Genomic DNA, 25,392 nt, shown 5'->3' on the forward strand with positions numbered 1-25,392 from the left:
GTAGGACTTTGGGGAACGCGGGGTGGGTGGAAATTTGTGGATCCACGCAGATTCCAGAACTTTCCATCACAGAAATGTGGGGAAAATTTGTTTTTTTTGTCAATTTTTTACGTTTGCAAGGGATTCTGGGTAACAGACCATGGTGGGAGGCAGTCAAGTCACCCCATCCTGGATTCCCCTGGGTGTCTAGTTTTCAAAAATGTATAGGTTTGCTAGGTTTCCCTAGGTGCCGGCAGGGCTAGGGTTCAAAATCTACAGCTAGTCACTTTGCCAAAAAAAGGGTCATTTTTCACTGCAAAACCACGTTGCGTTTTGCGCCGATTCCTGTCGCGGGCACTAGGCCGACCCGCACAAGTGAGGTACCATTTTTCTCATAGGACTTTGGGGAACGCGGGGTGGGTGGAAATTTGTGGATCCACGCAGATTCCAGATCTTTCCATCACAGAAATATGGGGAAAATGTGTTTTTTTGTCAATTTTTTACGTTTGCAAGGGATTCTGGGTAACAGACCATGGTGGGAGGCAGTCAAGTCACCCCATCCTGGATTCCCCTGGGTGTCTAGTTTTCAAAAATGTATAGGTTTGCTAGGTTTCCCTAGGTGCCGGCAGGGCTAGGGTTCGAAATCTACAGCTAGTCACTTTGCCAAAAAAAGGGTCATTTTTCACTGCAAAACCACGTTGCGTTTTGCGCCGATTCCTGTCGCGGGCACTAGGCCGACCCGCACAAGTGAGGTACCATTTTCTCGTAGGACTTTCGGGAACGCGGGGTGGGTGGAAATTTGTGGATCCACGCAGATTCCAGAACTTACCATCACAGAAATGTGGGGAAAATGTGTTTTTTTTTGTCAATTTTTTACGTTTGCAAGGGATTCTGGGTAACAGACCATGGTGGGAGGCAGTCAAGTCTCCCCATCCTGGATTCCCCTGGGTGTCTAGTTTTCAAAAATGTATAGGTTTGCTAGGTTTCCCTAGGTGCCGGCAGGGCTAGGGTTCAAAATCTACAGCTAGTCACTTTGCCAAAAAAAGGGTCATTTTTCACTGCAAAAACACGTTGCGTTTTGCGCCGATTCCTGTCGCGGGCACTAGGCCGACCCGCACAAGTTTGGTACCATTTTTCTCGTAGGACTTTGGGGAACGCGGGGTGGGTGGAAATTTGTGGATCCACGCAGATTCCAGATCTTTCCATCACAGAAATATGGGGAAAATGTGTTTTTTTTTGTCAATTTTTTACGTTTGCAAGGGATTCTGGGTAACAGACCATGGTGGGAGGCAGTCAAGTCACCCCCTCCTGGATTCCCCTGGGTGTCTAGTTTTCAAAAATTTATAGGTTTGCTAGGTTTCCCTAGGTGCCGGCAGGGCTAGGGTTCAAAATCTACAGCTAGTCACTTTGCCAATAAAAGGGTCATTTTTCACTGCAAAACCACGTTGCGTTTTGCGCCGTTTCCTGTCGCGGGCACTAGGCCGACCCGCACAAGTGAGGTACCATTTTTCTCGTAGGACTTTGGGGAACGCGGGGTGGGTGGAAATTTGTGGATCCACGCAGATTCCAGAACTTTCCATCACAGAAATGTGGGGAAAATGTGTTTTTTTGTCAATTTTTTACGTTTGCAAGGGATTCTGGGTAACAGACCATGGTGGGAGGCAGTCAAGTCACCCCATCCTGGATTCCCCTAGGTTTCTAGTTTTCAAAAATGTATAGGTTTGCTAGGTTTCCCTAGGTGCCGGCAGGGCTAGGGTTCAAAATCTACAGCTAGTCACTTTGCCAAAAAAAGGGTCATTTTTCACTGCAAAACCACGTTGCGTTTTGCGCCGATTCCTGTCGCGGGCACTAGGCCGACCCGCACAAGTGAGGTACCATTTTTCGCGTAGGTCTTTGGGGAATGCGGGGTGGGTGGAAATTTGTGGATCCACGCAGATTCCAGAACTTTCCATCACAGAAATGTGGGGAAAATGTGTTTTTTTTGTCAATTTTTTCCGTTTGCAAGGGATTCTGGGTAACAGACCATGGTGGGAGGCAGTCAAGTCACCCCATCCTGGATTCCCCTGGGTGTATAGTTTTTAAAAATGTATAGGTTTGCTAGGTTTCCCTAGGTGCCGGCAGGGCTAGGGTTCAAAATCTACAGCTAGTCACTTTGCCAAAAAAAGGGTCATTTTTCACTGCAAAACCACGTTGTGTTTTGCGCCGATTCCTGTCGCGGGCACTAGGCCGACCAGCACAAGTGAGGTACCATTTTTCTCGTAGGACTTTGGGGAACGCGGGGTGGGTGGAAATTTGTGGATCCACCCAGATTCCAGATCTTTCCATCACAGAAATATGGGGAAAATGTGTTTTTTTTTTGTCAATTTTTTACGTTTGCAAGGGATTCTGGGTAACAGACCATGGTGGGAGGCAGTCAAGTCACCCCATCCTGGATTCCCCTGGGTGTCTAGTTTTCAAAAATGTATAGGTTTGCTAGGTTTCCCTAGGTGCCGGCAGGGCTAGGGTTCAAAATCTACAGCTAGTCACTTTGCCAAAAAAAGGGTCATTTTTCACTGCAAAACCACGTTGCGTTTTGCGCCGTTTCCTGTCGCAGGCACTAGGCCGACCCGCACAAGTGAGGTACCATTTTTCTCGTAGGACTTTGGGGAACGCGGGGTGGGTGGAAATTTGTGGATCCACGCAGATTCCAGAACTTTCCATCACAGAAATGTGGGGAAAATGTGTTTTTTTGTCAATTTTTTACGTTTGCAAGGGATTCTGGGTAACAGACCATGGTGGGAGGCAGTCAAGTCACCCCATCCTGGATTCCCCTGGGTGTCTAGTTTTCAAAAATGTATAGGTTTGCTAGGTTTCCCTAGGTTCCGGCAGGGCTAGGGTTCAAAATCTACAGCTAGTCACTTTGCCAAAAAAAGGGTCATTTTTCACTGCAAAACCACGTTGCGTTTTGCGCCGTTTCCTGTCGCGGGCACTAGGCCGACCCGCACAAGTGAGGTACCATTTTTCTCGTAGGTCTTTGGGGAATGCGGGGTGGGTGGAAATTTGTGGATCCACGCAGATTCCAGAACTTTCCATCACAGAAATGTGGGGAAAATGTGTTTTTTTTTTCAATTTTTTCCGTTTGCAAGGGATTCTGGGTAACAGACCATGGTGGGAGGCAGTCAAGTCACCCCATCCTGGATTCCCCTGGGTGTCTAGTTTTCAAAAATGTATAGGTTTGCTAGGTTTCCCTAGGTGCCGGCAGGGCTAGGGTTCAAAATCTACAGCTAGTCACTTTGCCAAAAAAAGGGTCATTTTTCACTGCAAAACCACGTTGCGTTTTGCGCCGATTCCTGTCGCGGGCACTAGGCCGACCCGCACAAGTGAGGTACCATTTTTCTCGTAGGACTTTGGGGAACGCGGGGTGGGTGGAAATTTGTGGATCCACGCAGATTCCAGAACTTTCCATCACAGAAATGTGGGGAAAATTTGTTTTTTTTGTCAATTTTTTACGTTTGCAAGGGATTCTGGGTAACAGACCATGGTGGGAGGCAGTCAAGTCACCCCATCCTGGATTCCCCTGGGTGTCTAGTTTTCACAAATGTATAGGTTTGCTAGGTTTCCCTAGGTGCCGGCAGGGCTAGGGTTCAAAATCTACAGCTAGTCACTTTGCCAAAAAAAGGGTCATTTTTCACTGCAAAACCACGTTGCGTTTTGCGCCGATTCCTGTCGCGGGCACTAGGCCGACCCGCACAAGTGAGGTACCATTTTTCTCATAGGACTTTGGGGAACGCGGGGTGGGTGGAAATTTGTGGATCCACGCAGATTCCAGATCTTTCCATCACAGAAATATGGGGAAAATGTGTTTTTTTTGTCAATTTTTTACGTTTGCAAGGGATTCTGGGTAACAGACCATGGTGGGAGGCAGTCAAGTCACCCCATACTGGATTCCCCTGGGTGTCTAGTTTTCAAAAATGTATAGTTTTGCTAGATTTCCCTAGGTGCCGGCAGGGCTAGGGTTCAAAATCTACAGCTAGTCACTTTGCCAAAAAAAGGGTCATTTTTCACTGCAAAACCACGTTGCGTTTTGCGCCGATTCCTGTCGCGGGCACTAGGCCGACCCGCACAAGTGAGGTACCATTTTTCTCATAGGACTTTGGGGAACGCGGGGTGGGTGGAAATTTGTGGATCCACGCAGATTCCAGATCTTTGCATCACAGAAATATGGGGAAAATGTGTTTTTTTTGTAAATTTTTTACGTTTGCAAGGGATTCTGGGTAACAGACCATGGTGGGAGGCAGTCAAGTCACCCCATCCTGGATTCCCCTGGGTGTCTAGTTTTCAAAAATGTATAGGTTTGCTAGGTTTCCCTAGGTGCCGGCAGGGCTAGGGTTCAAAATCTACAGCTAGTCACTTTGCCAACAAAAGGGTCATTTTTCACTGCAAAACCACGTTGCGTTTTGCGCCGATTCCTGTCGCGGGCACTAGGCCGACCCGCACAAGTGTGGTACCATTTTTCTCGTAGGACTCTGGGGAACGCGGGGTGGGTGGAAATTTGTGGATCCACGCAGATTCCAGATCTTTCCATCACAGAAATATGGGGAAAATGTGTTTTTTTTGTCAATTTTTTACGTTTGCAAGGGATTCTGGGTAACAGACCATGGTGGGAGGCAGTCAAGTCACCCCATCCTGGATTCCCCTGGGTGTCTAGTTTTCAAAAATGTATAGGTTTGCTAGGTTTCCCTAGGTGCCGGCAGGGCTAGGGTTCAAAATCTACAGCTAGTCACTTTGCCAAAAAAAGGGTCATTTTTCACTGCAAAACCACGTTGCGTTTTGCGCCGTTTCCTGTCGCGGGCACTAGGCCGACCCGCACAAGTGAGGTGCCATTTTTCTCGTAGGACTTTGGGGAACGCGGGGTGGGTGGAAATTTGTGGATCCACGCAGATTCCAGAACTTTCCATCACAGAAATGTGGGGAAAATGTGTTTTTTTGTCAATTTTTTACGTTTGCAAGGGATTCTGGGTAACAGACCATGGTGGGAGGCAGTCAAGTCACCCCATCCTGGATTCCCCTAGGTGTCTAGTTTTCAAAAATGTATAGGTTTGCTAGGTTTCCCTAGGTGCCGGCAGGGCTAGGGTTCAAAATCTACAGCTAGTCACTTTGCCAAAAAAAGGGTCATTTTTCACTGCAAAACCACGTTGCGTTTTGCACCGTTTCCTGTCGCGGGCACTAGGCCGACCCGCACAAGTGAGGTACCATTTTTCTCGTAGGACTTTGGGGAACGCGGGGTGGGTGGAAATTTGTGGATCCACGCAGATTCCAGAACTTTTCATCACAGAAATGTGGGGAAAATGTGTTTTTTTTGTCAATTTTTTACGTTTGCAAGGGATTCTGGGTAACAGACCATGGTGGGAGGCAGTCAAGTCACCCCATCCTGGATTCCCCTGAGTGTCTAGTTTTCAAAAATGTATAGGTTTGCTAGGTTTCCCTAGGTGCCGGCAGGGCTAGGGCTCAAAATCTACAGCTAGTCACTTTGCCAAAAAAAGGGTCATTTTTTACTGCAAAACCACGTTGCGTTTTGCGCCGTTTCCTGTCGCGGGCACTAGGCCGACCCGCACAAGTGAGGTACCATTTTTCTCGTAAGACTTTGGGGAACGCGGGGCGGGTGGAAATTTGTGGATCCACGCAGATTCCAGAACTTTCCATCACAGAAATGTGGGGAAAATGTGTTTTTTTTGTCAATTGTTTACTTTTGCAAGGGATTCTGGGTAACAGACCATGTTGGGTGGCAGTCAAGTCACCCCATCCTGGATTCCCCTGAGTGTCTAGTTTTCAAAAATGTATAGTTTTGCTAGGTTTCCCTAGGTGCCGGCAGGGCTAGGGTTCAAAATCTACAGCTAGTAACTTTGCCAAAAAAAGGGTCATTTTTCACTGCAAAACCACGTTGCGTTTTGCGCCGTTTCCTGTCGCGGGCACTAGGCCGACCCGCACAAGTGAGGTACCATTTTTCTCGTAGGACTTTGGGGAACGCGGGGTGGGTGGAAATTTGTGGATCCACGCAGATTCCAGAACTTTCCATCACAGAAATGTGGGGAAAATGTGTTTTTTTTGTCAATTTTTTACGTTTGCAAGGGATTCTGGGTAACAGACCATGGTGGGAGGCAGTCAAGTCACCCCATCCTGGATTCCCCTGGGTGTCTAGTTTTCAAAAATGTATAGGTTTGCTAGGTTTCCCTAGGTGCCGGCAGGGCTAGGGTTCAAAATCTACAGCTAGTGACTTTGCCAATAAAAAGGTCATTTTTCACTGCAAAACCACGTTGCGTTTTGCGCCGATTCCTGTCGCGGGCACTAGGCCGACCCGCACAAGTGAGGTACCATTTTTCTCGTAGGACTTTGGGGAACGCGGGGTGGGTGGAAATTTGTGGATCCACGCAGATTCCAGAACTTTCCATCACAGAAATGTGGGGAAAATGTGTTTTTTTTGTCAATTGTTTACGTTTGCAAGGGATTCTGGGTAACAGACCATGGTGGGAGGCAGTCAAGTCACCCCATCCTGGATTTCCCTGGGTGTCTAGTTTTCAAAAATGTATAGGTTTGCTAGGTTTCCCTAGGTGCCGGCAGGGCTAGGGTTCAAAATCTACAGCTAGTCACTTTGCCAAAAAAAGGGTCATTTTTCACTGCAAAACCACGTTGCGTTTTGCGCCGATTCCTGTCGCGGGCACTAGGCCGACCCGCACAAGTGAGGTACCATTTTTCTCGTAGGACTTTGGGGAACGCGGGGTGGGTGGAAATTTGTGGATCCACGCAGATTCCAGAACTTACCATCACAGAAATGTGGGGAAAATGTGTTTTGTTTGTCAATTTTTTACGTTTGCAAGGGATTCTGGGTAACAGACCATGGTGGGAGGCAGTCAAGTCACCCCATCCTGGATTCCCCTGAGTGTCTAGTTTTCAAAAATGTATAGGTTTGCTAGGTTTCCCTAGGTGCCGGCAGGGCTAGGTTTGAAAATCTACAGCTAGTCACTTTGCCAAAAAAAGGGTCATTTTTCACTGCAAAACCACGTTGCATTTTGCGCCGATTCCTGTCGCGGGCACTAGGCCGACCCGCACAAGTGAGGTACCATTTTTCTCATAGGACTTTGGGGAACGCGGGGTGGGTGGAAATTTGTGGATCCACGCAGATTCCAGAACTTTCCATCACAGAAATGTGGGGAAAATGTGTTTTTTTTGTCAATTGTTTACGTTTGCAAGGGATTCTGGGTAACAGACCATGTTGGGAGGCAGTCAAGTCACCCCATCCTGGATTCCCCTGAGTGTCTAGTTTTCAAAAATGTATAGGTTTGCTAGGTTTCCCTAGGTGCCGGCAGGGCTAGGGTTCAAAATCTACAGCTAGTCACTTTGCCAAAAAAAGGGTCATTTTTCACTGCAAAACCACGTTGCGTTTTGCGCCGATTCCTGTCGCGGGCACTAGGCCGACCCGCACAAGTGAGGTACCATTTTTCTCGTAGGACTTTGGGGAACGCGGGGTGGGTGGAAATTTGTGGATCCACGCAGATTCCAGAACTTTCCATCACAGAAATGTGGGGAAAATGTGTTTTTGCTTGTCAATTTTTTACGTTTGCAAGGGATTCTGGGTAACAGACCATGGTGGGAGGCAGTCAAGTCACCCCATCCTGGATTCCCCTGGGTGTCTAGTTTTCAAAAATGTATAGGTTTGCTAGGTTTCCCTAGGTGCCGGCAGGGCTAGGGTTCAAAATCTACAGCTAGTCACTTTGCCAAAAAAAGGGTCATTTTTCACTGCAAAACCACGTTGCGTTTTGCGCCGATTACTGTCGCGGGCACTAGGCCGACCAGCACAAGTGATGTACCATTTTTCTCGTAGGACTTTGGGGAACGCGGGGTGGGTGGAAATTTGTGGATCCACGCAGATTCCAGATCTTTCCATCACAGAAATATGGGGAAAATGTGGTTTTTTTGTCAATTTTTTACGTTTGCAAGGGATTCTGGGTAACAGACCATGGTGGGAGGCAGTCAAGTCACCCCATCCTGGATTCCCCTGGGTGTCTAGTTTTCAAAAATGTATAGGTTTGCTAGGTTTCCCTAGGTGCCGGCAGGGCTAGGGTTCAAAATCTACAGCTAGTCACTTTGCCAAAAAAAGGGTCATTTTTCACTGCAAAACCACGTTGCGTTTTGCGCCGTTTCCTGTCGCGGGCACTAGGCCGACCCGCACAAGTGAGGTACCATTTTTCTCGTAGGACTTTGGGGAACGCGGGGTGGGTGGAAATTTGTGGATCCACGCAGATTCCAGAACTTTCCATCACAGAAATGTGGGGAAAATGTGTTTTTTTGTCAATTTTTTACGTTTGCAAGGGATTCTGGGTAACAGACCATGGTGGGAGGCAGTCAAGTCACCCCATCCTGGATTCCCCTGGGTGTCTAGTTTTCAAAAATGTATAGGTTTGCTAGGTTTCCCTAGGTTCCGGCAGGGCTAGGGTTCAAAATCTACAGCTAGTCACTTTGCCAAAAAAAGGGTCATTTTTCACTGCAAAACCACGTTGCGTTTTGCGCCGTTTCCTGTCGCGGGCACTAGGCCGACCCGCACAAGTGAGGTACCATTTTTCTCGTAGGTCTTAGGGGAATGCGGGGTGGGTGGAAATTTGTGGATCCACGCAGATTCCAGAACTTTCCATCACAGAAATGTGGGGAAAATGTGTTTTTTTTGTCAATTTTTTCCGTTTGCAAGGGATTCTGGGTAACAGACCATGGTGGGAGGCAGTCAAGTCACCCCATCCTGGATTCCCCTGGGTGTCTAGTTTTCAAAAATGTATAGGTTTGCTAGGTTTCCCTAGGTGCCGGCAGGGCTAGGGTTCAAAATCTACAGCTAGTCACTTTGCCAAAAAAAGGGTCATTTTTCACTGCAAAACCACGTTGCGTTTTGCGCCGATTCCTGTCGCGGGCACTAGGCCGACCCGCACAAGTGAGGTACCATTTTTCTCGTAGGACTTTGGGGAACGCGGGGTGGGTGGAAATTTGTGGATCCACGCAGATTCCAGAACTTTCCATCACAGAAATGTGGGGAAAATTTGTTTTTTTTGTCAATTTTTTACGTTTGCAAGGGATTCTGGGTAACAGACCATGGTGGGAGGCAGTCAAGTCACCCCATCCTGGATTCCCCTGGGTGTCTAGTTTTCAAAAATGTATAGGTTTGCTAGGTTTCCCTAGGTGCCGGCAGGGCTAGGGTTCAAAATCTACAGCTAGTCACTTTGCCAAAAAAAGGGTCATTTTTCACTGCAAAACCACGTTGCGTTTTGCGCCGATTCCTGTCGCGGGCACTAGGCCGACCCGCACAAGTGAGGTACCATTTTCTCGTAGGACTTTCGGGAACGCGGGGTGGGTGGAAATTTGTGGATCCACGCAGATTCCAGAACTTACCATCACAGAAATGTGGGGAAAATGTGTTTTTTTTTGTCAATTTTTTACGTTTGCAAGGGATTCTGGGTAACAGACCATGGTGGGAGGCAGTCAAGTCTCCCCATCCTGGATTCCCCTGGGTGTCTAGTTTTCAAAAATGTATAGGTTTGCTAGGTTTCCCTAGGTGCCGGCAGGGCTAGGGTTCAAAATCTACAGCTAGTCACTTTGCCAAAAAAAGGGTCATTTTTCACTGCAAAAACACGTTGCGTTTTGCGCCGATTCCTGTCGCGGGCACTAGGCCGACCCGCACAAGTTTGGTACCATTTTTCTCGTAGGACTTTGGGGAACGCGGGGTGGGTGGAAATTTGTGGATCCACGCAGATTCCAGATCTTTCCATCACAGAAATATGGGGAAAATGTGTTTTTTTTGTCAATTTTTTACGTTTGCAAGGGATTCTGGGTAACAGACCATGGTGGGAGGCAGTCAAGTCACCCCCTCCTGGATTCCCCTGGGTGTCTAGTTTTCAAAAATTTATAGGTTTGCTAGGTTTCCCTAGGTGCCGGCAGGGCTAGGGTTCAAAATCTACAGCTAGTCACTTTGCCAATAAAAGGGTCATTTTTCACTGCAAAACCACGTTGCGTTTTGCGCCGTTTCCTGTCGCGGGCACTAGGCCGACCCGCACAAGTGAGGTACCATTTTTCTCGTAGGACTTTGGGGAACGCGGGGTGGGTGGAAATTTGTGGATCCACGCAGATTCCAGAACTTTCCATCACAGAAATGTGGGGAAAATGTGTTTTTTTGTCAATTTTTTACGTTTGCAAGGGATTCTGGGTAACAGACCATGGTGGGAGGCAGTCAAGTCACCCCATCCTGGATTCCCCTAGGTGTATAGTTTTCAAAAATGTATAGGTTTGCTAGGTTTCCCTAGGTGCCGGCAGGGCTAGGGTTCAAAATCTACAGCTAGTCACTTTGCCAAAAAAAGGGTCATTTTTCACTGCAAAACCACGTTGTGTTTTGCGCCGATTCCTGTCGCGGGCACTAGGCCGACCAGCACAAGTGAGGTACCATTTTTCTCGTAGGACTTTGGGGAACGCGGGGTGGGTGGAAATTTGTGGATCCACCCAGATTCCAGATCTTTCCATCACAGAAATATGGGGAAAATGTGTTTTTTTTTTGTCAATTTTTTACGTTTGCAAGGGATTCTGGGTAACAGACCATGGTGGGAGGCAGTCAAGTCACCCCATCCTGGATTCCCCTGGGTGTCTAGTTTTCAAAAATGTATAGGTTTGCTAGGTTTCCCTAGGTGCCGGCAGGGCAAGGGTTCAAAATCTACAGCTAGTCACTTTGCCAAAAAAAGGGTCATTTTTCACTGCAAAACCACGTTGCGTTTTGCGCCGTTTCCTGTCGCAGGCACTAGGCCGACCCGCACAAGTGAGGTACCATTTTTCTCGTAGGACTTTGGGGAACGCGGGGTGGGTGGAAATTTGTGGATCCACGCAGATTCCAGAACTTTCCATCACAGAAATGTGGGGAAAATGTGTTTTTTTGTCAATTTTTTACGTTTGCAAGGGATTCTGGGTAACAGACCATGGTGGGAGGCAGTCAAGTCACCCCATCCTGGATTCCCCTGGGTGTCTAGTTTTCAAAAATGTATAGGTTTGCTAGGTTTCCCTAGGTTCCGGCAGGGCTAGGGTTCAAAATCTACAGCTAGTCACTTTGCCAAAAAAAGGGTCATTTTTCACTGCAAAACCACGTTGCGTTTTGCGCCGTTTCCTGTCGCGGGCACTAGGCCGACCCGCACAAGTGAGGTACCATTTTTCTCGTAGGTCTTTGGGGAATGCGGGGTGGGTGGAAATTTGTGGATCCACGCAGATTCCAGAACTTTCCATCACAGAAATGTGGGGAAAATGTGTTTTTTTTTTCAATTTTTTCCGTTTGCAAGGGATTCTGGGTAACAGACCATGGTGGGAGGCAGTCAAGTCACCCCATCCTGGATTCCCCTGGGTGTCTAGTTTTCAAAAATGTATAGGTTTGCTAGGTTTCCCTAGGTGCCGGCAGGGCTAGGGTTCAAAATCTACAGCTAGTCACTTTGCCAAAAAAAGGGTCATTTTTCACTGCAAAACCACGTTGCGTTTTGCGCCGATTCCTGTCGCGGGCACTAGGCCGACCCGCACAAGTGAGGTACCATTTTTCTCGTAGGACTTTGGGGAACGCGGGGTGGGTGGAAATTTGTGGATCCACGCAGATTCCAGAACTTTCCATCACAGAAATGTGGGGAAAATTTGTTTTTTTTGTCAATTTTTTACGTTTGCAAGGGATTCTGGGTAACAGACCATGGTGGGAGGCAGTCAAGTCACCCCATCCTGGATTCCCCTGGGTGTCTAGTTTTCACAAATGTATAGGTTTGCTAGGTTTCCCTAGGTGCCGGCAGGGCTAGGGTTCAAAATCTACAGCTAGTCACTTTGCCAAAAAAAGGGTCATTTTTCACTGCAAAACCACGTTGCGTTTTGCGCCGATTCCTGTCGCGGGCACTAGGCCGACCCGCACAAGTGAGGTACCATTTTTCTCATAGGACTTTGGGGAACGCGGGGTGGGTGGAAATTTGTGGATCCACGCAGATTCCAGATCTTTCCATCACAGAAATATGGGGAAAATGTGTTTTTTTTGTCAATTTTTTACGTTTGCAAGGGATTCTGGGTAACAGACCATGGTGGGAGGCAGTCAAGTCACCCCATACTGGATTCCCCTGGGTGTCTAGTTTTCAAAAATGTATAGTTTTGCTAGATTTCCCTAGGTGCCGGCAGGGCTAGGGTTCAAAATCTACAGCTAGTCACTTTGCCAAAAAAAGGGTCATTTTTCACTGCAAAACCACGTTGCGTTTTGCGCCGATTCCTGTCGCGGGCACTAGGCCGACCCGCACAAGTGAGGTACCATTTTTCTCATAGGACTTTGGGGAACGCGGGGTGGGTGGAAATTTGTGGATCCACGCAGATTCCAGATCTTTCCATCACAGAAATATGGGGAAAATGTGTTTTTTTTGTAAATTTTTTACGTTTGCAAGGGATTCTGGGTAACAGACCATGGTGGGAGGCAGTCAAGTCACCCCATCCTGGATTCCCCTGGGTGTCTAGTTTTCAAAAATGTATAGGTTTGCTAGGTTTCCCTAGGTGCCGGCAGGGCTAGGGTTCAAAATCTACAGCTAGTCACTTTGCCAACAAACGGGTCATTTTTCACTGCAAAACCACGTTGCGTTTTGCGCCGATTCCTGTCGCGGGCACTAGGCCGACCCGCACAAGTGTGGTACCATTTTTCTCGTAGGACTCTGGGGAACGCGGGGTGGGTGGAAATTTGTGGATCCACGCAGATTCCAGATCTTTCCATCACAGAAATATGGGGAAAATGTGTTTTTTTTGTCAATTTTTTACGTTTGCAAGGGATTCTGGGTAACAGACCATGGTGGGAGGCAGTCAAGTCACCCCATCCTGGATTCCCCTGGGTGTCTAGTTTTCAAAAATGTATAGGTTTGCTAGGTTTCCCTAGGTGCCGGCAGGGCTAGGGTTCAAAATCTACAGCTAGTCACTTTGCCAAAAAAAGGGTCATTTTTCACTGCAAAACCACGTTGCGTTTTGCGCCGTTTCCTGTCGCGGGCACTAGGCCGACCCGCACAAGTGAGGTGCCATTTTTCTCGTAGGACTTTGGGGAACGCGGGGTGGGTGGAAATTTGTGGATCCACGCAGATTCCAGAACTTTCCATCACAGAAATGTGGGGAAAATGTGTTTTTTTGTCAATTTTTTACGTTTGCAAGGGATTCTGGGTAACAGACCATGGTGGGAGGCAGTCAAGTCACCCCATCCTGGATTCCCCTAGGTGTCTAGTTTTCAAAAATGTATAGGTTTGCTAGGTTTCCCTAGGTGCCGGCAGGGCTAGGGTTCAAAATCTACAGCTAGTCACTTTGCCAAAAAAAGGGTCATTTTTCACTGCAAAACCACGTTGCGTTTTGCACCGTTTCCTGTCGCGGGCACTAGGCCGACCCGCACAAGTGAGGTACCATTTTTCTCGTAGGACTTTGGGGAACGCGGGGTGGGTGGAAATTTGTGGATCCACGCAGATTCCAGAACTTTTCATCACAGAAATGTGGGGAAAATGTGTTTTTTTTTGTCAATTTTTTACGTTTGCAAGGGATTCTGGGTAACAGACCATGGTGGGAGGCAGTCAAGTCACCCCATCCTGGATTCCCCTGAGTGTCTAGTTTTCAAAAATGTATAGGTTTGCTAGGTTTCCCTAGGTGCCGGCAGGGCTAGGGCTCAAAATCTACAGCTAGTCACTTTGCCAAAAAAAGGGTCATTTTTTACTGCAAAACCACGTTGCGTTTTGCGCCGTTTCCTGTCGCGGGCACTAGGCCGACCCGCACAAGTGAGGTACCATTTTTCTCGTAAGACTTTGGGGAACGCGGGGCGGGTGGAAATTTGTGGATCCACGCAGATTCCAGAACTTTCCATCACAGAAATGTGGGGAAAATGTGTTTTTTTTGTCAATTGTTTACTTTTGCAAGGGATTCTGGGTAACAGACCATGTTGGGTGGCAGTCAAGTCACCCCATCCTGGATTCCCCTGAGTGTCTAGTTTTCAAAAATGTATAGTTTTGCTAGGTTTCCCTAGGTGCCGGCAGGGCTAGGGTTCAAAATCTACAGCTAGTAACTTTGCCAAAAAAAGGGTCATTTTTCACTGCAAAACCACGTTGCGTTTTGCGCCGTTTCCTGTCGCGGGCACTAGGCCGACCCGCACAAGTGAGGTACCATTTTTCTCGTAGGACTTTGGGGAACGCGGGGTGGGTGGAAATTTGTGGATCCACGCAGATTCCAGAACTTTCCATCACAGAAATGTGGGGAAAATGTGTTTTTTTTGTCAATTTTTTACGTTTGCAAGGGATTCTGGGTAACAGACCATGGTGGGAGGCAGTCAAGTCACCCCTTCCTGGATTCCCCTGGGTGTCTAGTTTTCAAAAATGTATAGGTTTGCTAGGTTTCCCTAGGTGCCGGCAGGGCTAGGGTTCAAAATCTACAGCTAGTGACTTTGCCAATAAAAAGGTCATTTTTCACTGCAAAACCACGTTGCGTTTTGCGCCGATTCCTGTCGCGGGCACTAGGCCGACCCGCACAAGTGAGGTACCATTTTTCTCGTAGGACTTTGGGGAACGCGGGGTGGGTGGAAATTTGTGGATCCACGCAGATTCCAGAACTTTCCATCACAGAAATGTGGGGAAAATGTGTTTTTTTTGTCAATTGTTTACGTTTGCAAGGGATTCTGGGTAACAGACCATGGTGGGAGGCAGTCAAGTCACCCCATCCTGGATTTCCCTGGGTGTCTAGTTTTCAAAAATGTATAGGTTTGCTAGGTTTCCCTAGGTGCCGGCAGGGCTAGGGTTCAAAATCTACAGCTAGTCACTTTGCCAAAAAAAGGGTCATTTTTCACTGCAAAACCACGTTGCGTTTTGCGCCGTTTCCTGTCGCGGGCACTAGGCCGACCCGCACAAGTGAGGTACCATTTTTCTCGTAGGACTTTGGGGAACGCGGGGTGGGTGGAAATTTGTGGATCCACGCAGATTCCAGAACTTTCCATCACAGAAATGTGGGGAAAATTTGTTTTTTTTGTCAATTTTTTACGTTTGCAAGGGATTCTGGGTAACAGACCATGGTGGGAGGCAGTCAAGTCACCCCATCCTGGATTCTCCTGGGTGTCTAGTTTTCAAAAATGTATAGGTTTGCTAGGTTTCCCTAGGTGCCGGCAGGGCTAGGGTTCAAAATCTACAGCTAGTCACTTTGCCAAAAAAAGGGTCATTTTTCACTGCAAAACCACGTTGCGTTTTGCGCCGATTCCTGTCGCGGGCACTAGGCCGACCCGCACAAGTGAGGTACCATTTTTCTCGTAGGACTTTGGGGAACGCGGGGTGGGTGGAAATTTGTGGATCCACGCAGATTCCAGAACTTACCATCACAGAAATGTGGGGAAAATGTGTTTTGTTTGTCAATTTTTTACGTTTGCAAGGGATTCTGGGTAACAGACCATGGTGGGAGGCAGTCAAGTCACCCCATCCTGGATTCCCCTGAGTGTCTAGTTTTCAAAAATGTATAGGTTTGCTAGGTTTCCCTAGGTGCCGGCAGGGCTAGGTTTGAAAATCTACAGCTAGTCACTTTGCCAAAAAAAGGGTCATTTTTCACTGCAAAACCACGTTGCATTTTGCGCCGATTCCTGTCGCGGGCACTAGGCCGACCCGCACAAGTGAGGTACCATTTTTCTCGTAGGACTTTGGGGAACGCGGGGTGGGTGGAAATTTGTGGATCCACGCAGATTCCAGAACTTTCCATCACAGAAATGTGGGGAAAATGTGTTTTTTTTGTCAATTGTTTACGTTTGCAAGGGATTCTGGGTAACAGACCATGTTGGGAGGCAGTCAAGTCACCCCATCCTGGATTCCCCTGAGTGTCTAGTTTTTAAAAATGTATAGGTTTGCTAGGTTTCCCTAGGTGCCGGCAGGGCTAGGGTTCAAAATCTACAGCTAGTCACTTTGACAAAAAAAGGGTCATTTTTCACTGCAAAACCACGTTGCGTTTTGCGCCGTTTCCTGTCGCGGGCACTAGGCCGACCCGCACAAGTGAGGTACCATTTTTCTCGTAGGACTTTGGGGAACGCGGGGTGGGTGGAAATTTGTGGATCCACGCAGATTCCAGAACTTTCCATCACAGAAATGTGGGGAAAATGTGGTTTTTTTGTCAATTTTTTACGTTTGCAAGGGATTCTGGGTAACAGACCATGGTGGGAGGCAGTCAAGTCATCCCATCCTGGATTCCCCTGGGTGTCTAGTTTTCAAAAATGTATAGGTTTGCTAGGTTTCCCTAGGTGCCGGCAGGGCTAGGGTTCAAAATCTACAGCTAGTCACTTTGCCAAAAAAAAGGTCATTTTCCACTGCAAAACCACGTTGCGTTTTGCGCCGATTCCTGTCGCGGGCACTAGGCCGACCCGCACAAGTGAGGTACCATTTTTCTCGTAGGACTTTGGGGAACGCGGGGTGGGTGGAAATTTGTGGATCCACGCAGATTCCAGAACTTTCCATCACAGAAATGTGGGGAAAATGTGTTTTTTTTGTCACTTTTTTACGTTTGCAAGGGATTCTGGGTAACAGACCATGGTGGGAGGCAGTCAAGTCACCCCATCCTGGATTCCCCTGGGTGTCTAGTTTTCAAAAATGTATAGGTTTGCTAGGTTTCCCTGGGTGCCGGCAGGGCTAGGGTTCAAAATCTACAGCTAGTCACTTTGCCAAAAAAAGGGTCATTTTTCACTGCAAAACCACGTTGCGTTTTGCGCCGATTCCTGCCGCGGGCACTAGGCCGACCCGCACAAGTGAGGTACCATTTTTCTCGTAGGACTTTGGGGAACGCGGGGTGGGTGGAAATTTGTGGATCCACGCAGATTCCAGAACTTTCCATCACAGAAATGTGGGGAAAATGTGTTTTTTTTGTCAATTTTTTACGTTTGCAAGGGATTCTGGGTAACAGACCATGGTGGGAGGCAGTCAAGTCACCCCATCCTGGATTCCCCTGGGTGTCTAGTTTTCAAAAATGTATAGGTTTGCTAGGTTTCCCTAGGTGCCGGCAGGGCTAGGGTTCAAAATCTACAGCTAGTCACTTTGCCAAAAAAAGGGTCATTTTTCACTGCAAAACCACGTTGCGTTTTGCGCCGTTTCCTGTCGCGGGCACTAGGCCGACCCGCACAAGTGAGGTACCATTTTTCTCGTAGGACTATGGGGAACGCGGGGTGGGTGGAAATTTGTGGATCCACGCAGATTCCAGAACTTTCCATCACAGAAATATGGGGAAAATGTGTTTTTTTGTCAATTGTTTACGTTTGCAAGGGATTCTGGGTAACAGACCATGGTGGGAGGCAGTCAAGTCACCCCATCCTGGATTCCCCTAGGTGTCTAGTTTTAAAAAATGTATAGGTTTGCTAGGTTTCCCTAGGTGCCGGCAGGGCTAGGGTTCAAAATCTAAAGCTAGTCACTTTGCCAAAAAAAGGGTCATTTTTCACTGCAAAACCACGTTGCGTTTTGCGCCGTTTCCTGTCGCGGGCACTAGGCCGACCCGCACAAGTGAGGTACCATTTTTCTTGTAGGACTTTGGGGAACGCGGGGTGGGTGGAAATTTGTGGATCCACACAGATTCCAGAACTTTTCATCACAGAAATGTGGGGAAAATGTGTTTTTTTTGTCAATTTTTTACGTTTGCAAGGGATTCTGGGTAACAGACCATGGTGGGAGGCAGTCAAGTCACCCCATCCTGGATTCCCCTGAGTGTCTAGTTTTAAAAAATGTATAGGTTTGCTAGGTTTCCCTAGGTGCCGGCAGGGCTAGGGTTCAAAATCTACAGCTAGTCACTTTGCCAAAAAAAGGGTCATTTTTCACTGCAAAACCACGTTGCGTTTTGCGCCGATTCCTGTCGTGGGCACTAGGCCGACCCGCACAAGTGTGGTACCATTTTTCTCGTAGGACTCTGGGGAACGCGGGGTGGGTGGAAATTTGTGGATCCACGCAGATTCCAGAACTTTCCATCACAGAAATGTGGGGGAAATGTGTTTTTTTTGTCAATTTTTTACGTTTGCAAGGGATTCTGGGTAACAGACCATGGTGGGAGGCAGTCAAGTCACCCCATCCTGGATTCCCCTGGGTGTCTAGTTTTCAAAAATGTATAGGTTTGCTAGGTTTCCCTAGGTGCCGGCAGGGCTAGGGTTCAAAATCTACAGCTAGTCACTTTGCCAAAAAAAGGGTCATTTTTCACTGCAAAACCACGTTGCGTTTTGCGCCGTTTCCTGTCGCGGGCACTAGGCCGACCCGCACAAGTGAGGTACCATTTTTCTCGTAGGACTTTGGGGAACGCGGGGTGGGTGGAAATTTGTGGATCCACGCAGATTCCAGAACTTTCCATCACAGAAATGTGGGGAAAATGTGTTTTTTTGTCAATTTTTTACGTTTGCAAGGGATTCTGGGTAACAGACCATGGTGGGAGGCAGTCAAGTCACCCCATCCTGGATTCCCCTAGGTGTATAGTTTTCAAAAATGTATAGGTTTGCTAGGTTTCCCTAGGTGCCGGCAGGGCTAGGGTTCAAAATCTACAGCTAGTCACTTTGCCAAAAAAAGGGTCATTTTTCACTGCAAAACCACGTTGTGTTTTGCGCCGATTCCTGTCGCGGGCACTAGGCCGACCAGCACAAGTGAGGTACCATTTTTCTCGTAGGACTTTGGGGAACGCGGGGTGGGTGGAAATTTGTGGATCCACCCAGATTCCAGATCTTTCCATCACAGAAATATGGGGAAAATGTGTTTTTTTTTTGTCAATTTTTTACGTTTGCAAGGGATTCTGGGTAACAGACCATGGTGGGAGGCAGTCAAGTCACCCCATCCTGGATTCCCCTGGGTGTCTAGTTTTCAAAAATGTATAGGTTTGCTAGGTTTCCCTAGGTGCCGGCAGGGCAAGGGTTCAAAATCTACAGCTAGTCACTTTGCCAAAAAAAGGGTCATTTTTCACTGCAAAACCACGTTGCGTTTTGCGCCGTTTCCTGTCGCAGGCACTAGGCCGACCCGCACAAGTGAGGTACCATTTTTCTCGTAGGACTTTGGGGAACGCGGGGTGGGTGGAAATTTGTGGATCCACGCAGATTCCAGAACTTTCCATCACAGAAATGTGGGGAAAATGTGTTTTTTTGTCAATTTTTTACGTTTGCAAGGGATTCTGGGTAACAGACCATGGTGGGAGGCAGTCAAGTCACCCCATCCTGGATTCCCCTGGGTGTCTAGTTTTCAAAAATGTATAGGTTTGCTAGGTTTCCCTAGGTTCCGGCAGGGCTAGGGTTCAAAATCTACAGCTAGTCACTTTGCCAAAAAAAGGGTCATTTTTCACTGCAAAACCACGTTGCGTTTTGCGCCGTTTCCTGTCGCGGGCACTAGGCCGACCCGCACAAGTGAGGTACCATTTTTCTCGTAGGTCTTTGGGGAATGCGGGGTGGGTGGAAATTTGTGGATCCACGCAGATTCCAGAACTTTCCATCACAGAAATGTGGGGAAAATGTGTTTTTTTTTTCAATTTTTTCCGTTTGCAAGGGATTCTGGGTAACAGACCATGGTGGGAGGCAGTCAAGTCACCCCATCCTGGATTCCCCTGGGTGTCTAGTTTTCAAAAATGTATAGGTTTGCTAGGTTTCCCTAGGTGCCGGCAGGGCTAGGGTTCAAAATCTACAGCTAGTCACTTTGCCAAAAAAAGGGTCATTTTTCACTGCAAAACCACGTTGCGTTTTGCGCCGATTCCTGTCGCGGGCACTAGGCCGACCCGCACAAGTGAGGTACCATTTTTCTCGTAGGACTTTGGGGAACGCGGGGTGGGTGGAAATTTGTGGATCCACGCAGATTCCAGAACTTTCCATCACAGAAATGTGGGGAAAATTTGTTTTTTTTGTCAATTTTTTACGTTTGCAAGGGATTCTGGGTAACAGACCATGGTGGGAGGCAGTCAAGTCACCCCATCCTGGATTCCCCTGGGTGTCTAGTTTTCACAAATGTATAGGTTTGCTAGGTTTCCCTAGGTGCCGGCAGGGCTAGGGTTCAAAATCTACAGCTAGTCACTTTGCCAAAAAAAGGGTCATTTTTCACTGCAAAACCACGTTGCGTTTTGCGCCGATTCCTGTCGCGGGCACTAGGCCGACCCGCACAAGTGAGGTACCATTTTTCTCATAGGACTTTGGGGAACGCGGGGTGGGTGGAAATTTGTGGATCCACGCAGATTCCAGATCTTTCCATCACAGAAATATGGGGAAAATGTGTTTTTTTTGTCAATTTTTTACGTTTGCAAGGGATTCTGGGTAACAGACCATGGTGGGAGGCAGTCAAGTCACCCCATACTGGATTCCCCTGGGTGTCTAGTTTTCAAAAATGTATAGTTTTGCTAGATTTCCCTAGGTGCCGGCAGGGCTAGGGTTCAAAATCTACAGCTAGTCACTTTGCCAAAAAAAGGGTCATTTTTCACTGCAAAACCACGTTGCGTTTTGCGCCGATTCCTGTCGCGGGCACTAGGCCGACCCGCACAAGTGAGGTACCATTTTTCTCATAGGACTTTGGGGAACGCGGGGTGGGTGGAAATTTGTGGATCCACGCAGATTCCAGATCTTTCCATCACAGAAATATGGGGAAAATGTGTTTTTTTTGTAAATTTTTTACGTTTGCAAGGGATTCTGGGTAACAGACCATGGTGGGAGGCAGTCAAGTCACCCCATCCTGGATTCCCCTGGGTGTCTAGTTTTCAAAAATGTATAGGTTTGCTAGGTTTCCCTAGGTGCCGGCAGGGCTAGGGTTCAAAATCTACAGCTAGTCACTTTGCCAACAAACGGGTCATTTTTCACTGCAAAACCACGTTGCGTTTTGCGCCGATTCCTGTCGCGGGCACTAGGCCGACCCGCACAAGTGTGGTACCATTTTTCTCGTAGGACTCTGGGGAACGCGGGGTGGGTGGAAATTTGTGGATCCACGCAGATTCCAGATCTTTCCATCACAGAAATATGGGGAAAATGTGTTTTTTTTGTCAATTTTTTACGTTTGCAAGGGATTCTGGGTAACAGACCATGGTGGGAGGCAGTCAAGTCACCCCATCCTGGATTCCCCTGGGTGTCTAGTTTTCAAAAATGTATAGGTTTGCTAGGTTTCCCTAGGTGCCGGCAGGGCTAGGGTTCAAAATCTACAGCTAGTCACTTTGCCAAAAAAAGGGTCATTTTTCACTGCAAAACCACGTTGCGTTTTGCGCCGTTTCCTGTCGCGGGCACTAGGCCGACCCGCACAAGTGAGGTGCCATTTTTCTCGTAGGACTTTGGGGAACGCGGGGTGGGTGGAAATTTGTGGATCCACGCAGATTCCAGAACTTTCCATCACAGAAATGTGGGGAAAATGTGTTTTTTTGTCAATTTTTTACGTTTGCAAGGGATTCTGGGTAACAGACCATGGTGGGAGGCAGTCAAGTCACCCCATCCTGGATTCCCCTAGGTGTCTAGTTTTCAAAAATGTATAGGTTTGCTAGGTTTCCCTAGGTGCCGGCAGGGCTAGGGTTCAAAATCTACAGCTAGTCACTTTGCCAAAAAAAGGGTCATTTTTCACTGCAAAACCACGTTGCGTTTTGCACCGTTTCCTGTCGCGGGCACTAGGCCGACCCGCACAAGTGAGGTACCATTTTTCTCGTAGGACTTTGGGGAACGCGGGGTGGGTGGAAATTTGTGGATCCACGCAGATTCCAGAACTTTTCATCACAGAAATGTGGGGAAAATGTGTTTTTTTTTGTCAATTTTTTACGTTTGCAAGGGATTCTGGGTAACAGACCATGGTGGGAGGCAGTCAAGTCACCCCATCCTGGATTCCCCTGAGTGTCTAGTTTTCAAAAATGTATAGGTTTGCTAGGTTTCCCTAGGTGCCGGCAGGGCTAGGGCTCAAAATCTACAGCTAGTCACTTTGCCAAAAAAAGGGTCATTTTTTACTGCAAAACCACGTTGCGTTTTGCGCCGTTTCCTGTCGCGGGCACTAGGCCGACCCGCACAAGTGAGGTACCATTTTTCTCGTAAGACTTTGGGGAACGCGGGGCGGGTGGAAATTTGTGGATCCACGCAGATTCCAGAACTTTCCATCACAGAAATGTGGGGAAAATGTGTTTTTTTTGTCAATTGTTTACTTTTGCAAGGGATTCTGGGTAACAGACCATGTTGGGTGGCAGTCAAGTCACCCCATCCTGGATTCCCCTGAGTGTCTAGTTTTCAAAAATGTATAGTTTTGCTAGGTTTCCCTAGGTGCCGGCAGGGCTAGGGTTCAAAATCTACAGCTAGTAACTTTGCCAAAAAAAGGGTCATTTTTCACTGCAAAACCACGTTGCGTTTTGCGCCGTTTCCTGTCGCGGGCACTAGGCCGACCCGCACAAGTGAGGTACCATTTTTCTCGTAGGACTTTGGGGAACGCGGGGTGGGTGGAAATTTGTGGATCCACGCAGATTCCAGAACTTTCCATCACAGAAATGTGGGGAAAATGTGTTTTTTTTGTCAATTTTTTACGTTTGCAAGGGATTCTGGGTAACAGACCATGGTGGGAGGCAGTCAAGTCACCCCTTCCTGGATTCCCCTGGGTGTCTAGTTTTCAAAAATGTATAGGTTTGCTAGGTTTCCCTAGGTGCCGGCAGGGCTAGGGTTCAAAATCTACAGCTAGTGACTTTGCCAATAAAAAGGTCATTTTTCACTGCAAAACCACGTTGCGTTTTGCGCCGATTCCTGTCGCGGGCACTAGGCCGACCCGCACAAGTGAGGTACCATTTTTCTCGTAGGACTTTGGGGAACGCGGGGTGGGTGGAAATTTGTGGATCCACGCAGATTCCAGAACTTTCCATCACAGAAATGTGGGGAAAATGTGTTTTTTTTGTCAATTGTTTACGTTTGCAAGGGATTCTGGGTAACAGACCATGGTGGGAGGCAGTCAAGTCACCCCATCCTGGATTTCCCTGGGTGTCTAGTTTTCAAAAATGTATAGGTTTGCTAGGTTTCCCTAGGTGCCGGCAGGGCTAGGGTTCAAAATCTACAGCTAGTCACTTTGCCAAAAAAAGGGTCATTTTTCACTGCAAAACCACGTTGCGTTTTGCGCCGTTTCCTGTCGCGGGCACTAGGCCGACCCGCACAAGTGAGGTACCATTTTTCTCGTAGGACTTTGGGGAACGCGGGGTGGGTGGAAATTTGTGGATCCACGCAGATTCCAGAACTTTCCATCACAGAAATGTGGGGAAAATTTGTTTTTTTTGTCAATTTTTTACGTTTGCAAGGGATTCTGGGTAACAGACCATGGTGGGAGGCAGTCAAGTCACCCCATCCTGGATTCTCCTGGGTGTCTAGTTTTCAAAAATGTATAGGTTTGCTAGGTTTCCCTAGGTGCCGGCAGGGCTAGGGTTCAAAATCTACAGCTAGTCACTTTGCCAAAAAAAGGGTCATTTTTCACTGCAAAACCACGTTGCGTTTTGCGCCGATTCCTGTCGCGGGCACTAGGCCGACCCGCACAAGTGAGGTACCATTTTTCTCGTAGGACTTTGGGGAACGCGGGGTGGGTGGAAATTTGTGGATCCACGCAGATTCCAGAACTTACCATCACAGAAATGTGGGGAAAATGTGTTTTGTTTGTCAATTTTTTACGTTTGCAAGGGATTCTGGGTAACAGACCATGGTGGGAGGCAGTCAAGTCACCCCATCCTGGATTCCCCTGAGTGTCTAGTTTTCAAAAATGTATAGGTTTGCTAGGTTTCCCTAGGTGCCGGCAGGGCTAGGTTTGAAAATCTACAGCTAGTCACTTTGCCAAAAAAAGGGTCATTTTTCACTGCAAAACCACGTTGCATTTTGCGCCGATTCCTGTCGCGGGCACTAGGCCGACCCGCACAAGTGAGGTACCATTTTTCTCGTAGGACTTTGGGGAACGCGGGGTGGGTGGAAATTTGTGGATCCACGCAGATTCCAGAACTTTCCATCACAGAAATGTGGGGAAAATGTGTTTTTTTTGTCAATTGTTTACGTTTGCAAGGGATTCTGGGTAACAGACCATGTTGGGAGGCAGTCAAGTCACCCCATCCTGGATTCCCCTGAGTGTCTAGTTTTCAAAAATGTATAGGTTTGCTAGGTTTCCCTAGGTGCCGGCAGGGCTAGGGTTCAAAATCTACAGCTAGTCACTTTGACAAAAAAAGGGTCATTTTTCACTGCAAAACCACGTTGCGTTTTGCGCCGTTTCCTGTCGCGGGCACTAGGCCGACCCGCACAAGTGAGGTACCATTTTTCTCGTAGGACTTTGGGGAACGCGGGGTGGGTGGAAATTTGTGGATCCACGCAGATTCCAGAACTTTCCATCACAGAAATGTGGGGAAAATGTGGTTTTTTTGTCAATTTTTTACGTTTGCAAGGGATTCTGGGTAACAGACCATGGTGGGAGGCAGTCAAGTCATCCCATCCTGGATTCCCCTGGGTGTCTAGTTTTCAAAAATGTATAGGTTTGCTAGGTTTCCCTAGGTGCCGGCAGGGCTAGGGTTCAAAATCTACAGCTAGTCACTTTGCCAAAAAAAAGGTCATTTTCCACTGCAAAACCACGTTGCGTTTTGCGCCGATTCCTGTCGCGGGCACTAGGCCGACCCGCACAAGTGAGGTACCATTTTTCTCGTAGGACTTTGGGGAACGCGGGGTGGGTGGAAATTTGTGGATCCACGCAGATTCCAGAACTTTCCATCACAGAAATGTGGGGAAAATGTGTTTTTTTTGTCACTTTTTTACGTTTGCAAGGGATTCTGGGTAACAGACCATGGTGGGAGGCAGTCAAGTCACCCCATCCTGGATTCCCCTGGGTGTCTAGTTTTCAAAAATGTATAGGTTTGCTAGGTTTCCCTGGGTGCCGGCAGGGCTAGGGTTCAAAATCTACAGCTAGTCACTTTGCCAAAAAAAGGGTCATTTTTCACTGCAAAACCACGTTGCGTTTTGCGCCGATTCCTGCCGCGGGCACTAGGCCGACCCGCACAAGTGAGGTACCATTTTTCTCGTAGGACTTTGGGGAACGCGGGGTGGGTGGAAATTTGTGGATCCACGCAGATTCCAGAACTTTCCATCACAGAAATGTGGGGAAAATGTGTTTTTTTTGTCAATTTTTTACGTTTGCAAGGGATTCTGGGTAACAGACCATGGTGGGAGGCAGTCAAGTCACCCCATCCTGGATTCCCCTGGGTGTCTAGTTTTCAAAAATGTATAGGTTTGCTAGGTTTCCCTAGGTGCCGGCAGGGCTAGGGTTCAAAATCTACAGCTAGTCACTTTGCCAAAAAAAGGGTCATTTTTCACTGCAAAACCACGTTGCGTTTTGCGCCGTTTCCTGTCGCGGGCACTAGGCCGACCCGCACAAGTGAGGTACCATTTTTCTCGTAGGACTATGGGGAACGCGGAGTGGGTGG

Source organism: Triturus cristatus, chromosome 4_2 (assembly GCF_964204655.1).
Source record: "Triturus cristatus chromosome 4_2, aTriCri1.1, whole genome shotgun sequence".
Classification (NCBI taxonomy): Eukaryota; Metazoa; Chordata; class Amphibia; order Caudata; family Salamandridae; genus Triturus; species Triturus cristatus.